Raw genomic sequence first — 17,120 nt, forward strand, 5'->3', positions numbered from 1 at the left:
GATGCGAACACGTGATCCTTGGAGATTATGGCGCACACAGGACGGGGATGGCAAAGACAAGTAGACAAAGACAAGGAGCAAGAAGGTTTATAATTAAACCACAACAAATAGACAACACAAGCAAAGTTAATAAACAGGAATAAATTGTTTATAATGGAAGTAAATCGAAACGAGACAATAATGAAATGTGAGGTCAACTCAATTCCTACTTGAGGCACCTCCACAAAGATGTTAATGCAGACAAGGGGACAGTAAAAGTAAAAGAATATTCCTCCCTTTCTCCCAGCACTTAGCTGTGTGGTCAGAGATGAGTTTCTGAAGCTTGGGGTTCGCCAAACCGCATAGTCACTGCATGGGAAAATGCGCCCAAAATGGTTCCAAGCCACTGTCTGGGCGGGAAGTGTACAGGGGGCAATTCGGGCGATGATACTCAACACCAGGAAACCGTCATGCAGCTTCTTTTCATGATCTCACTTGCTGGCAGCGCTCCTCTGCAAAACGGCACAGCCTTCTTCCCCGATGGCACAATGCAAGGCTTCGAGGCACGGTCTCACACGACCCAGCCGAACAGTCAATGACAAGCATCGTGTTCCATCACGCGAGAAAATTAACCTCAGCATGAACACAAGAATTGTGCAGCCTTCTTCACCGTGTCGAGGGGAAGCCAGAAAAATGAGACCTCAGTCTCCAAGCACATACCTCACAGAACCTCCCTTTTCGCTCCTTGTTTGTGTCCCAACTACTGATCCTGACTCAATCCTCCTCTCTCCCCTTTCACATCACCGCCATTCATCATCCACCCCAGGGGCGTGGTCTCACTAGTTGTCATTCCTCGAGGTGGGGTTTTTTCCTCCTTGGAAATGTCCAGCTCAGTTGTTGTTCTAAGGATGTGATTCCTTTTTATCGCCAGTCATGAAATACAAAAACGTAGGAAAAGGTCAGAGGGCAATCACATACTTGGAGAAATTAGCCTTAATCCTTACCTAATTAACACAGCACCCCTCCCTCCCCCCCCCCCCCGCCCCGTGTGGTGACACGTAACACTTAAGCTGACAGTTTCCCTACTGAAGTCACATCAAAATGTATCCCACACTTCCACGGGCCATGAAATTCCTCCATCTACCCCACAAACATAACAGAGCCCACCCCCCTCCCAGAACCATAGTTTCTACAAAGTTCAATGCAGGCATTACCATTCCAGCCTCACCACTTTTCAAATCACACCTAATTAGCCTATTAAATAAACTGGGAGAGGCTGTGGGAAGCGAGCCATAGCTAACTTACCTATTCTCCTTAAAGTTCTGCACCCCTCAAACAAAACAATTCAAATACTTGCAAACTCTTGGATTCTCGCTACTAGCTCCTCGGGCAGGTAGAAAATGTCAGAAAGCACACAAAAATCTACTGTAAGGGACAAAACTATAACCAAAACTTATTAATGTTTATACAACCCCCTTCTAAAGACTGCGTTCCCCAGTGGATGCCACAATCCCCAACATTACTGGCGGAGCCATCCCAATTTACTGATCCAAATTTCCATGGGCCCTGTCTGTCTGGTGCAGGTTAGTTACTTGGATCATGTGAACCTTCATCCACACACTCACACATAAATCCAATATCATTCATTCATTCCAACCCTGCAAGACCATGGCTTAAATGTTGTTACGTACATGTGTGATCCTCAACTAGGCAGTGGGGAGGTACAGTACAACAAAGATTGTGGGGGTGCTTCTGGTTGTGGTGCCTGCAGTCAAAAAACAAGTCGCCCGACTTACGACTTTTTTGTCCCACCCCGCCCTCCCTTCAACTGTTCGGTCCTTGTCAGCCAAACAGCTCTTTTACCGTATGTCCCACCGAGGAGGGGTCTCCGCATCATCCAGTCTCTCTCAGCCTCATCTGGGTCATCAAGGGTCTCCTTACACCGTTGGTCACCCAACCAGACCTCCCCTCTGATGGGTCCCCATTTCCAGACACCACCGGCTGCCAGGGACAAATTACCTAAGCGGGGGCTGCAGTCACCACTCCTCCAGAGCTTTATCCATTCCTGTGGACCCACATATCTTCCCCACCCACAAAATCAAACATGTCATTCAATTCGATTCAGATCTTTTTCATTGGGTCCCTCGGTAATACCATTCATTTCTCAGACATTGCAATGCAAAAAAAATAGTGATCATGTTCCTAAACTACCATGGCCTTCATCCATGTTATAATCCACATCCATTCTCCAAAAACAACTCAATTCTTGACATGCAACTGGCATCAACACCACAAGACGATTCTGGTTTCTAAACTGATCCATTTACCGACCATTGAGTGACTCTCGCCCACTCGTATCCTAATTACCCGTGTCCTAATTTCCAGCAAAACTGAACTCTTGGGACAGTAAGCATCAGGGCACCTTGCCCGAAGTGCAAGTCATCACAGGTTGGTCAGGTCCAAGAGTGTCATCCACCCCTTCTAGTTTTCCTCGCATCCTTCCAAACTACCCCTATGAAGACGTTGCTTTCAATCTCACTGGATTCCCTTGTTTTTTTTTTCTTAAATTTGCCTATTTTTCCAAAATCTTAGAAACCAACCTGGCTAATGTTTGGGTGTAGTGGTAGACTTCAAGCACAACCTCGATGATGAGATTCCAGAGTATCAGATCAGCTACAGGAATTGCGTCTACAATCTTTCTTGCGAGAGGCTGCAGGATCGATGCCTGCGTTCTCTTCCAGGATCTGGTATACCCAGATTTCTCTCATCCACTCTTGTACCAGGAGAAGCCTGCAACCTCCTCCAGGATCTGGTAGATCCAAACTTCTCATATCTACCCCAATCGATGCCTGTATCCTCCTCCAGGATCTGGTAAACCTAGAGTTCTCTCATCCACTCCAGGAAGCCTACATCCTCCTCTAGAATCTGGTAGATCCAAGGTTCTCTCCTTCACTCCCAGAAACCTGCATCCTCCTCCAGGATCTGGTAGATCCAAAATTCTCTCATCTACTCCTGAACGATGCCTGCATCCTCCTCCAGGATCTGGCTAATCCAAAGTTCTCACATCTACCCCAAATCGATGCCTGTACCCTCCTCCAAGAAAAACTGTGGCCAGAGCTAAAATCCAGGCAGACATTGCCACAGCCCAGTGGACACAGTTAAAACTGTATCCCTTGGGTGCGCCAGGATGAGGGCGGGAAAAAGCCATAATTGGCTGAACCATAATCAGCATGATGACAATAATTTCCAGGTATGCATGGATGTTGGCAACCGTACTCCACCATCCACGATAGTCAAAAGCCAGACAAACAGCCACTTTGGGTCACGCAAACGCCATCGCCTGGCCCTGGGCTGTAATGCTCATCTGCTCGGCTGCTTGCCATGAGAGTTGGAGTGAGTTGAGATGTGTGTTGGCCTCATGCAGCTCTTTATGTTTCTCCTTCGTCTTCCCATACTGCTCTTCACTGATTGCACTTTCTTCTCAGCTCTAGTGAGCCCTTACTGTGCTTGTTTGGTTTGCGGCCAGCGCAGCCCATCCGATTCAGCTTGCAGGGCAAGGGCATCAGCCTGCACATACTCCCAATAGCTGCAATCGCTGTCCAACTCAGCTTTGAGTTCACGCACTCTCTTCCGAAGACTTTTCACTACTTTCTGGGTTTCACTCTTGAAGGACTGCAGTTCAGTAAACAATCCCCTGATTTCCTGGCATAAGCTCTTCATCAGCAGATCTTTTTCATTGGGTCCCTCGGTGATGCTGGGTTCTGGAATCAGCAAAGGCTGTGGTTCTGGTTCTGCTTCAAGGTCTGGCTCTTCCTCACCTGGAATCACCACTATTGGACTCGCATGCTCAGCCAGCACAAATGCCCTCATGTCCAGCCCCTGCTCCCCATGGCACCGCAGTTGCCCCTCCATGGGACGGGAGACGAGGAGACTCAGATTTGGTATGACCTGGGTGAGAGGTGCCAAACGACACTGTCCAGCCTGTGTCATGAAGACGGCATGCGATAGATCCAAAGATGTAAAACCTGCTTCAAAAGGACTGAGCTCACTGTCCATATAGGCAAACTGCTCCACTGCCAGCCGAAAAACTATGCCAATGCCACTCTCTCCCGCAGCGCCAAGCTCCCCGTCCGTCACCACCAAGCCAGGTGGAAAAACCAGCCGCCCAATGTGGAAGTTAACTTTCTCCATGATCAACATGATGCAGGTGGCCACAAGCCAACCACAACTGTCATGGCAGTGGTTCCACATGCGACTAAGTTCCTTTAGTCGAGTAACTTGAAGTGAGGAATCCTGCGCAACCATTGGGGTGTCGCTTGCGCAAAAGCTTGTGGAGCAAATTGCAGAACTTCCAGCTGAGAACAGAGTTGCTGGAAAAGGAGAAAGTGCCTGTGACATTCCAGAACGTGTTGGCACCTTGTTCTCGGTGAGTACCCAAGATGCAAATGTGGACATGTTTCTCTTCAAAGGCTACACGACTCACACTGGCTTGATTCAAGATGAGCCTCTTGCTCAACCAACTAGAAGCCACAGCTGCTGCAACTCTCCTCAACACATCCTTCATGGGATTGCTCCAATCCTGGCTCGACAAAACAACCTTCAAGATCTGCTTTCTTGTATGTGCCAAGTTCAGGGAGATTACTTTCCTCACCCACCACCTCTGCAACTTCAATGTCATTTTCTTTTGCAGTATCCAATGTGTCCTTCCCCACTGTACAATCATCACAAAGCATTTCTGTTGATCCACTTTCAATGACAACTGTCCCATCTGCATCACAATAGCGAGAAGCACTAGACTCATCATAACCTTCTGCTTTGGCATCACATCCATAAGATTCACAAACAATGAGGAATTGGACTTCACAACTACTATCCAAATCTGAACTTTGAGATTGGTTCTGCAAATTCCTTTAAAACACATCACTTTCCCACTTTTTGATTTGACAAGCATCCTGCTCTTGCTCTTGAGGTCCATCTGTGGCTGTTGAACCACCTTGCACTTTTTCAAATTTAGCAATTCTCTCTCCAGAGTTTACATTAGCAAGCTGACTTTCGATTGTTTCAGAATCAGCTACTTGCTCGGCACTTAGCATGTCAATGTCACTGTCGCTCTCCTCGACTGCATGTTCTGAAAATTGTTCAAACATTGGCTCTGCCAAATCTGCTCGAGCCTTCTCAATAACATCCCTAATGACAAAGTGCATCAAGTCCTGTTTAACTTCACTGCTGGCTCTGTATGGGTCAGTCAGCTCAAGCATGGTCTCAACAGAACCATCAACCTCACCTTTGAGAATAACAGAAACTTTTGGTTCTACCACCTCTCCTTTGATAGCATTGCCCCCAAGTGTTCAGCCACTCCTGTAACATCTCATCCATCCCTTCCCAGTCAATTGTGGCTCCCAAAAGCTTTTATCAGCTTACACCCACTCTTATTCTGTTACACGAGTTTTCAAGTTTTTCACCTCCTCAGACAAACCACCACCCTGATGCTTACAAAATCCCCATTCCTTTACCTGCTTTTGCATTATGGCATCCAACCAGGTGGGATAGTCCTCCAGATCCTCATTTAGTTTGTCAATTCTTTTATTTGTTGACCCAATTTCTTCTTCCAACTTTTTCCCTCGTTGAGTCTCCAATTTTGTCTCAATTTCTTCCATTTCACTTCTGTGTTTTTTCCATTCCAACAACCTGTCCTTCTAATACCGTTTCTTTCTCAATTTCCCCCATTTCACTCCTTTGTTCATCAATTCGTTTTCCATTCCAACAATTTATCCCCTCAATTCACCTGTTAGTCGGGTCAATTTATGACAAACAACCACCAAGCCCACAACAAATTGCAACAAAAGGTTTCTCAGTGGTTTTCATTCCTACTGGATATACTGATCAATAGAAAAAAGTCTACCAAAAAATCTGACATCCGGAAATGGGTTAAAACAGTCATTTTCAAGATGGCCGCCACCGGGCTTTGAAATAACTAAAACAGCTATAACTTCTTCAATAATTGTGATAAAAATATAATTGTTGTGTCTGGTCCATGGTTTTAATGGATCAGCAACCCACTGGTGTCAATAAAATTTAGATCTGATCAGTATTTAACCTGAAATCCATGATGGCGGCAAAATTCAAGAGTGTAAAAAGCAATAAATTTTCCATCTGAACCAAAATCATGAGGCATGCCTGGCATTGACTTCGGATAGATGTTAAAGGTCCTACAATGTCTTCCACAGAGAGTCGTTGATTGTTTCTGGAATTCTGACCAAATTCCAAATTGTCGCCATAATTTATACGGCACAGCTACACTCCCAGAAATGATGTAACCAGCAGTCACATGGTCCCACACCAATCGAATGAACTGAGATGATCATGGACGCTTGCACATGTACACAATGCATGATCTTAAGGGCCCAGCTCGTTGGAACCCTGTTGATAGAATAACTGAGCAGCAAAATCAATCACAATTATTAAGTGCAATGTAGCAAATGAACGAATTAGTTTGTGAATTAAATGGGCCCTGAAGCGCAAGAAGGACCGGCTTTGCAAAAGTTCAACTTAAATTATTTCACAAAATGTAAATTCACGGCATACAGGGTCAATGTTGCCGACAATAAAATCAATGCATTCAAATGATTGGACGCAATTTTTAATACAATGAAGTAAAATGATCATACACAGTTTAGCAAGGTTATAAACAATTAAAGCGTGCAAATAATTAGAATAAAGCCTTTAATATTTAAGCTTAAATACACATAACGGGCATATGGAGAACAGAAAATGGGGAAATGAGAGCGATTATTGGCCTCCACCTTTCTCCTCGAGAGCGAAAGTTTCTAAGTCTGTTATGGGCATGGGTTTCAAAGCAGGATAAGATGATGTGAAGGGAAAAGGAAAGTTCAACCTCAAAGTTCATAGCATTGGACAAGAAAAACGTTGCAGCCAAAAGTGCTGAACTTGCTCAGAACTGCAGGGTTGGGCATGCAAGTGGAGTTTTAAAGCTGACAATCCACCGACATCCTCAATAAGATTGATCAGCCTTCCCTGGTTCCTGAACTCTGCCTCCAGACTCATTGACCACCTTTACTGACCTCTCTATCTCTATCTCTATCTCTATCTCTATCTCTATCTCTATCTCTATCTCTATCTCTATCTCTATCTCTATCTCTATCTCTATCTCTATCTCTATCTCTATCTCTATCTCTATCTCTATCTCTATCTCTATCTCTATCTCTATCTCTATCTCTATCTCTATCTCTATCTCTATCTCTATCTCTATCTCTATCTCTATCTCTATCTCTATCTCTATCTCTATCTCTATCTCTATCTCTCTCTATCTCTATCCCTCTCTCCCCTTCTCTGAGTTCTTCCATAACGACTCCCAGCTCCTTGACCCACAGACTCGATCTCTCAACTCTTTGAAACATAAATCAGCCAGAACTGCTCACAACCCCATATTTTTATCCTCACACAGGGATCCTGCAGTTGTAATCATCTCCGCACTCATTCCACATTATTCCAAATCATTCTGGGTCAAACTGAGGTTGCACTTTCCGCCCACATTCCTGAGTCAATCCCATCTATCTTTCTTCCATATGCGGTTCTGGATCATGATACTTCGAGTCAGTATTATAAATATATAATATCAATCCTCTCATGGCGTTTGTGGAGAGAATAGATGAAATACGGACAGAAATATAGGAAAATGGGTTAAGACCGGACTAACATTATAAAATAAACAAGAAAAAGAGTAATCAGAGATTGCAGACCCTTGCCAGGACTTCTTTTGAGTGGTGTCTTTTTATCGGTTTTAAGGTAAATCCAATATGGCTGCCAAACCATGTGACCTATGATAGATGTGCGAACCTTTTGTTCCTCATGGACAGGCAGTCATACATGTAAAGTTTCGCCTCGATCTATTCAGCCACTTCAGAGAAGACTTTTAAAGTTTTTTTTTTTTTTTAACAATATGGCTGCCGAATCACGTGGCAGATGACATCATGAATTTTTTTTTTCTGTGGACCATTTTATCCTTCGATGACCCTCAAAAATTTTCATACTGATCAGATGTGGCGTTCTGCGTATGCATTTATGACGTCATAACGAGGGCACCTATTACGTCATAAAAAATCACTCATTCCCATGAGGAGTACTTGCTATACGCCAAGTTTCATTTTTTTCCTTGGTGCGGTTTCAGAGATACAGAGGTCCAAAGTTTTTCCGTTTTTCCAATATGGCTACCACACTACGTGACCTATGGCGCCATAGTTACCATTCATTCTACATGAGTAGTCACATCAATGGTGTAAATTTTGTCTCAATCCGACAAGGGGTTTCTGAGAAAAGCACAAAAGTTCTGTGCGGGCAAACGGACTGAAATGCAATACTCTCTCCTCTAGTGAGGGTAATGATCAGAATATTACTACCTAACTTAGTGGCCGAATGGTTAAAATGCCCGCTCTAAGTCTGGGAAGTCAGGGGTATGAATGCTAGACGACTAATTGACTTAAAATGGTCGGTGCTGCTTCCTTGCTTGACGCTCAGCATATAAAAAGGATAGGGCACGGATAAACACCCATTGCACAGAAGCACAGGCTTAATGTGCCGAATAGCCCCTTCCTGCGTTGAAGTTCCTTGTAAGAGAACTCATTATATTATTAATTATTGAAAAACTAATTAATCTTCCGAGGTTCTCATCTTCAAGAAAATGCAGGATATTCTCCACGATGCTTCACCCCCTCACAGTCGAGCTCAGCAAAATCTGAACACAAAACAAGCCCATCAACCTCCTCCCCCCCCCCCACACTTCCCACACTTCCCACTTGACTTTCCAACCTACTTCCACCTTATTTTCACTGACCCACCAAGCTATCATGCTACATAGAAATATTGTTGTATATTATGCTTTAATTGTTGCTCCATGCTTTTTATCACATCATTATGAATAATGCGATAAACTGTGCAAAGCAGTATTCAACGTAATCTTGTGTTCATAATCTAGTATCTCATGCACCTCTCATGCTGACATACACTCAGCATGCAGCTCAATACCTGACATAGAGAAAGCCAAAATGGGATTTTCAAAGAATAGAATAATATTCGGGAAGAAAACTACATTTCCTTAAATCAATCATAATCTGTACGTCACCTTGTGCACCAAAACGCAAACTCTCTCCTATTCAAACGTGGCTCCCTAATATGTATTAGTATACCCTAACCCTAACATGATTATTGGCGATTATTGCTCACCCTGATTAATATACCCTAACTGGTATAATAATATACCCTAACTGATTAATATACCCTAAAAAGGTTAATATGCCCTAACCCTAACATGAATAAACAGAGGGTCCTTTTTGTGAATTAAGTTTTTGTACTCATGTTGTAATTGTGGAATAGCTAATATACTATGTAGTATGAATTTGTATATAGTTATCGGACTTATTGCTTAATGTTTGCTTGCACATCCTTGTTGATGAGAAACTTTGAGTATTAGTCTAATTTAATTGCATGGGTTGAACCATTTCTTATACTGTTATGTTATGCACTGTGTATGCAAATGTGTCAACGGCAAAATCGTGCATGGAGTTTCAGCAGCCACAAACGACCTCTAACGGGGATTTTGCAGCCCAGAGGCAGCGGCCGTTAAGTTCAGTTCAGAAATTTTCCCTGCAATTAGTGTCCCTACAGATGGATAATGGCATCGTTTGTCGCCCTTGACCTCGCGATATCCCAAGCATTCTGTATCTCTCTTCCTTTCAAATGGCACACTCACGGGCTTCCAAGAACCTTGTGATGTTCTGTTTCTGATACAGGCTTCATCACAGTTTCCTTCAAACATGGACTGAGATTTACTGGCCTGCAGGCATGTATGGTATACCTTGAGCATTGACTTTCGTCACTGATACCTTGGCTATATTTTCAGTTTCAGTTTGGGTTTTTTTTTTTTTGCACACTTAACATAATCAAACAAGTACAAGAAACACAGCAAACAAGAAAACAGTGGAGGAACCCGAAAAAAAAAGAAAGAAGCAGGGCTTGTAAGATTTCACGTCCTCATTACAAATGTATTGTGATCAAAAATATGTAAAAATGTGAAATAATATGAAAAGTAAAAAGAGACAGGAGGAGGGAGAATATTGTAAAACGAGATAACTGTATTGAGAATAAAAAGGAGTTGGGCAGACAGAAGCCAAACTGAAGGAAGCTAAAATGGAAATGAACACAAATGTAGGAATGGGGCTGCAGGAGGGAGCAATCATCTGGAATGCAGTTCCTTATGTTGGCATCACAAAATCACTCATTACTCATTTATTATCTGTGATTACAATATCAATCTCAATTTATTATATACTTCTCCAATAATAAGCTTTTGAGTTTACGTCTGAAGCTATTTACACCATCAGTTTGCCTAAAGGCTCACTTCTAGTGAATTCCATAATTTGGGTCCAGCATAGATAATGCTTTTGTTTGCAAAGGAAGTTCTTGTGTGTTGTAAGTGGGACATATCAGCTTGTCTTGTAGAGTAATTATGAATGACTTTATTTTTCATAAAAATTTGAGTAAGTCACTGGGGTATCTGATTTAGACTCAGCTGGAACATTATTAATCCAGAATAAAAAATAGTTCTTCTATTTTGAGAACCTTATTATCATATAAGAGAATATTTGAATGGCGTGTGAACCTTCGCTGCATATAATTCGTAAAACTTTTTTTTGTAACACCAGAATTTTATTGAGCTGTAATTTCAATGAATTGCCCCAAACAACTATGCCATAATTTAATCGAGATAAAATTAAGGTGGAAAATATGACAAGAAGAATTTATTTAGGAAAATAATATTTCAATTTATTTATGACACCCAATACTACAAGAAATGGATTTGCATAAAGTAACTATCCATTTTCCTTGTCAAATTTTCATCGATAAAGAATCCAAGGAATTTTTTTGTAATTAACTCTCGATATACTTGTATTATCAAAGCAAAGAGGTCCACACATAAATTGCAGAAAAAAAATATTTATGTTATGACAATTTATTTATCTTTAGCCAATCGGAAACATGCTGAAGTTTAGTTAGAACCGCCTTCTGCCTCTTTAAAAATGTTTAATCCCAATCCGCCCCAATTTTATACAATATATATATATATATATATATATATATATATATATATATATATATATATATATATATATATATATATATATATATTATGAATCCTTGGCCCCTATATAAAAGAGGGGCCAATCAAGAGCAATCAAAATTGCCAATTAGCAATCAAAATTGCCAATTAGCAATCAAAAGATTGGCAGATGTAATTTAACCTTCAACGCAGGATAGATCCTTGTGGAACCCCTCAAGTCACTGATTGCATTTTGGATTGCAGACCATTTCATACCACAAATTGTTTTCTGTTTAACATGTAGTTTTTAAACCATTCTGAGGCTATTCTTCTAATCTAATCCCATAATGTGATAGAGTGTGAAAGAATGTTATGATTAATTGTTTTAAAAGCCGAAGAAAAGTCAAGGTAGACGAACTGTAATTGCAAATTGATCAATTGCTTGCACCACTTTGTCTCGGTATATTAACAAAGCATGTGTGATCCTATGTTTTTCTCGAAAAACAAATTGTGTTTTACTAAAAAATATTAGATTGCTTTAGAAATTTTGCAATTCGTGATATAAACAATCTTTTCAAGTGTTTAAAAAAAATAAAATAAAATAAACATTCTATGGCATTAGTCCATCACAGGAGTGTCAGTTAAATACAAAATCTAGTTGTTGGTTCGAAACACCTGATCATCATCATCATCAGTTTGTGTGCAGCATGTGGCTTCTCATTTACGTCATTGCGGGAGTGGAGTGATTCCCCTCAATAAATGAGCTGGCAGGCATTCTCATATGAGGGTAGATACAATTCGCACCTATTAACTGGAATGATTATCACAGCAAGGCTAAGTGAGTAGGAGGAGGCTAGTTTCAGCACTTCTCCCACCCTAGTATCACGCAGGGGTTTGGGAGGCATAGCAATATTTCCTAATATTAAAAAAAACTTTTGAGGGGAGCATGCCCATGCCAGGCAGGGGCTGCCGTGGACATCTCTGGCATACCCAGACCATTTTGCGGTTTACATGGCAACGACCCATGCTGCATGATGTTTCCTATTTTTTTTTTTGGGGGGGGGGACACTTGTTACTCAAACCAATGAAACATGTTGTGACGTTATGTGCAATAATGATATTTTGTGGCTTTTCCTGGTAAAGTCATTCTATTGCTTAATCCAGAGCCAAAATATCAAAACGTATGACCTTTTACATTTTGTTGGCCTACTGCGATATTGACGAATTATGTTAAGTGTTATTTGCTGGTACTATTGGTTACTCACTTATCCACTAAAACCTCTTACTTGACCAGTGTTAGAGGAATTCCTCAGTTTCCTGGTCTCTGCCATTTCCTCTTTTCCTATCCATTCATCTTCTTGCTTATTGACAACTGTTGCCCTGCTGCTCCACTATGAATTCATACCCTCCCCACCTTGCTCTTTCATGAGCCTTGACCTTAGGGGTGGGGGGGGGTAGAAGAAAAGAACAGTACCTCGAAAAAAGAAAACTCACGATAAAAGCTTTGAGAAAAGCAGCCAATGAGGCAGCCCGTATAACCTTGCCCTCACCCACAACAAAAAGTTTAGATTTCTATTCAATTCCACATTAACAATCAAATGTATCACCTTCCTGCATTTAATTTAGAATTACTATTAAAACCTGCCAAGAATGTGTCATGACCCTGAGAGATTGCATTAGTGCTTTTAAATCAAACTTCACCCTGGACATAGGATAGCCCAGTTTGCTTCCCATGTGCTTGTATTGTGCACAAATTATGCAACATCTCCTGTTGCTGAAATATTGATCAAAGGATAATGGGGTAAAGAGTAAGCTTTCCAAATTTGCAGATGACACAAAGCTTGGAGGTAAGGTGGATAGCAGAGGGGGGTGGTGATCAGATTCAGGAAAGTGTTGATACTTGCATAGATTGGGCAAAGGATTGGCAGATGGAATTTAACCTGGGCAAGTGTAAGGTGTTGGGGATGGGAAAGAACAATGAAAATAGAGGTTACAGGATGCAAGGGGTAATTTTGGAGCGTGTCACACAGGAGAAGGATCTGGGGGTGGTAATAGATATGGGAGGTAAGCAGGCAGCACAATGCCGGGCAGCTAAAGGTAAAGCAAATAGAGTTTTAGGTTGTCTTCGGAGGGGGATCATTTATAAATCAAAAGAGTTGGTGTTGACATTGTATAGGAATTTAGTGAGGGCCACATTTAGAATATTGTGTGCAATTTTGGTCACCACAGTTCTGGAAGGACATCGATGCCAAAGAGAGAGTTCAGCGCAGGGCTACTAGATTGATTCCAGGCCGAGATAGACTCAGCTGTGAGGAGCGGCTGAAGGAGACAGGGCTTTATCCACTAGAATTGAGGCGGTTTACAAGGAGATATGATAGAGATATTTAAGATAAATAAAGGTGTAGATAAAATAAATGTAGATGAATTGTATATTCAACAGAGTAGGCAGTGATAGGACCAGGGACCATAGCCTGAGAGTCAAGAAGAGGAGAGTTAAGACGGTAGTAAGGCAGGGGACTTTTACTCAGAGAGAAGTTAATGCATGGAATGGCCTCCCTGGAAAGGTAGGGGCAGCAGAAAAAGTAGGTAAGTTTAAATTAGAATGAGATTAGTACCTGGAAGTTATGGAGATGGAGGAGTATGGGGATGTTGACAGGACTTTTAGGTAGTTTGAGCATTGATGGGTGATTGTGTGCGTGTGTACGGAGTGCTGTTGGTGGGGGTATTGTCAAGGGGGGTTGTGTGGTTGATGTATGTTTTTAACCAAGCCCATGCCTCCTCCCCTGAGGGGAAGAAAAAAAAATACAAAAACTACGAAAATTAAATTTAAAAAAAAGAAACAAAATAAACAATTATTTCATTAATTAAAAACATTTTTTTGCATTTTCTTCATTGGATCTTGTGTTGATAAATTAGGATGGTGTTCGCGCAGGCATGATGGGCTGAATGGCCTCCACCTGTGTTAGATTCCCTTGTCCTTGTCGACTGAAGTTAGCTGATTATGTAAATCCAATAAAAATGATAACAAGGATAGTTGCAAAATCCATCAAATGTTGCGATTGAGGATAACTCCATGAAGAACATTAAACATCCCATTGGTGTCAATCAACAAGAGCAAATCCAAGTTACAAATGGTCGGCACCCTCGTCCAATAGAAAATTCCGACCCACATTGCTCCAATCTAACAGCAGGCCCGGCCAGCCAGTCTGTGGCAAAAAACCTTGGCCGCACATTCCTCATCGGCCGACCTCGCATGAAGGTGGGATTAATTAGGGCTTTTAATAATTTTTTAGTGGGATGAAAGGAGGTAACAATAGGCGTGACAATCAAGAATTTTTGCGATGGAATCGGAACTATACATCCTATTTACAGATGACGTTGGACATTTACTGCCAAAGTACTGTCATTCTGTGTGACCCGTCTCAAACAAGATGCCAAACAGATGGCCTAAGCAATTGTTTGGAATACAAATGACCATGACCTTTTTTAGGGAACTTCATGCATGAGAGCACATCACATGTGAAACACGCCTGGGGGGGAAGCATCGTCCTTGTGACAACAACTCGAAATGCCAATACGGAGTGTCACAGCCAGCTCCCTCGGTCAGAAAGAATTAGGACAGACGCGATCTTGGGTCCTGGAGCAGAAAGCATGCACCGGTGCAGGTGCGATCCAAATTGGACAGCTGCTCCTGGAACCGGCGCATAGTAATGCCGCTCGAGTCAGCTTTTCTCTTTCAGAACTGCTTGTTAAAGGTGTCCTTAATGTGTCGAGTGGAATTCCCGACCCGCGACCATGTCACGGTATCTGAGCACATCGGTCTGGACGTCAGCAAATGCGAATAACCAAGACCGAGCATGTATGCGGCATGGAAATTAACTACAAAGTACAAAGCACCATTTGTTCCACACAAGAACGAGGTTGTTTGCGTGTAAAAGTAAGGCAGTTATTAACCAAGCTTGTCTGCCCTTTTGCTCTAACGAAGGTCTAATGCTCGACACATCAGCTTCTCCTGGCTTCCAGTGGCAGTTAGTATACTTCAATCAACGTTCTGTTGATTCCATCTATCGTTCTCCCTGTCTGCTGACGCAGATTGACACGAGCCTTCTCGAGCAAGAATACTTCTTATCAACACAAGTCCTTCCGAATAATAGTTGTGATATCGACCTACATACAGTAAATGTGAAAAAAATTCTAATAAAAGATCATTATCTTCACCTGAAACTTTTTGGTTCACGATTTATCGGCCTTGTCCTGGAGAACAAGGCTTGCAGACTCGTCGAGAGGTATGCACACTCACCTCTGAGCAGTTTAAAATGCAGTTGAATTCAATGCAAAAGAAGGCAATTTGGCCCATCAACACCTGCAAAATTATTGCTAACCTACATGGTTGTATTTCTGTGCTATTTCCTTTTTAAATACTGAGCATCAAGCAAAGAAGGAGCATGTACCATTTTTGAAGACCTCAGTATACCTGGCCAGAGTTCGCACCGCCGACCTCCCAGACTCAGAGTGGATGCTCAAACCATGAAACACCAGAGTCTGGTGTCTAGCCTGGGTTTGAATTGTAGCTGAGCTATAAACTGTCATCCTGGTGTTTTTCAGGCAGGGCGAAGCATTATGTATATTGTCCCTTGGATCGACATGAAACTGGGTGGCGCATATCTGCTATCATTAGTTATTCGTCGGTGGATGTTAAAGATCCCATGGTTCCTTTGTGAAGAATAGTTGAGTTATTACTGGCACCTTGAACAAATAAATAATTCCTGAACTTTCATGATTTATTTATTTATTTCATTACCTTCACCACTGAAGATGGAGGAGGTTATGTTTAGTTGGGGCCAAAAATGATATATAGCATGATATCTCAAAAAGTTGTTTTCGGATTTGGACGAAACTTGGTGGACATATTGAGTGTGTTACAAGGATGAAAGGATTCGATTTTGGTGAAGATCCCAATCTGGATACGATAATTATTTAATGTTTAAAGTGATTCTTCACTATTGAGAGATAAGGCCAAAAACGATATAGTACTGTATAGCACGATATTTCAAAAATGTAATGGGCCTGATTCATTCTTGTGGATCAGGCATTGCGTGGTGGAGCTATGCGCTCTCCTGAGTGCCCTTCTAGTTAGGTCATCTCTTCGAGCATGACCTAATAATATGGGTGTAGATGTCCTTCGATCCGTCCGTCCGTCCGTTGTGAAAATGACGATTTTCAAATTCTATCTCCTCCGCCATTTTTCAAGTGATCTTGAATTTGATTGTGGCATATAAATCTATGGGACAATATCTAAATTTTGATCCGGCCGGATTTTCGATTTTCGTTTTTGTGTCACGTGACTTCAAAGTTGGCCAAAAATGCGAAAATGACGATTTTCAAAATCTATCTCCTCCTACATTTCTCAAGCGATCTTGAATTTGATTGTGGCATATAAATCTATGGGACAACATCTAAATTTTGTCGAACCGGATTTTCGATATTCGTTTTTGTTTTCGAGTCACGTGACTTCAAAGTTTGCAAAAACTGTCCTACCTTCAGGAGGCTATATAGTTTCTCGCAGAGATGACCGTCACTCCCGCACAGGGGTAATTTTTTTATAATGCACTTCATAGAAACCACTGTATGATCTTTACCATTCACCAACCACCAGTGGTGGTAGACCAGTCATCCAATTCAGCGACTTTCCAAAGGATGGCACGCACATTGATGCATGTCGCTCCATGTGAAATCATGGGGAACGTTGAAAGCTGAGTTGAGATTTGAACCCAGTCTACACAGCAACAAGGCAAATGGGAATACATGGAAGCAATCCAATACCAGCCCTAAGTATATTTTGATTGTGATGTCCAATGCTATGTTATCGAGCGTCAATACTGCCGAAGCAGTTTCTTGGCAACTGTTATATCAGGTGGTTTTCCATTGCCTCCCCAGCAGTTAGTCAGGGCAGGAATTTGGATTTGTTCACGATTCCGGTGATAGCTTGCCGACTCTTGATGAAGGACTCCATGGGATCTTCAACATT

The 17,120-nt window shown here is 41.9% G+C and overlaps 1 long non-coding RNA gene across 3 annotated transcripts in view; it reads left to right on the plus strand.

The window, feature by feature from the left end:
* The window catches only part of LOC147032222 (uncharacterized), a 164,588-nt gene that overhangs the window by 67,984 nt on the left and 79,484 nt on the right, over positions 1-17,120 (plus strand). The window lies entirely within an intron of this gene.

The sequence above is a fragment of the Eptatretus burgeri genome, chromosome 2 (genome assembly GCF_056783735.1).
Source record: "Eptatretus burgeri isolate ZD-2024b chromosome 2, Ebu_testis_v1, whole genome shotgun sequence".
NCBI classification, from domain to species: Eukaryota; Metazoa; Chordata; class Myxini; order Myxiniformes; family Myxinidae; genus Eptatretus; species Eptatretus burgeri.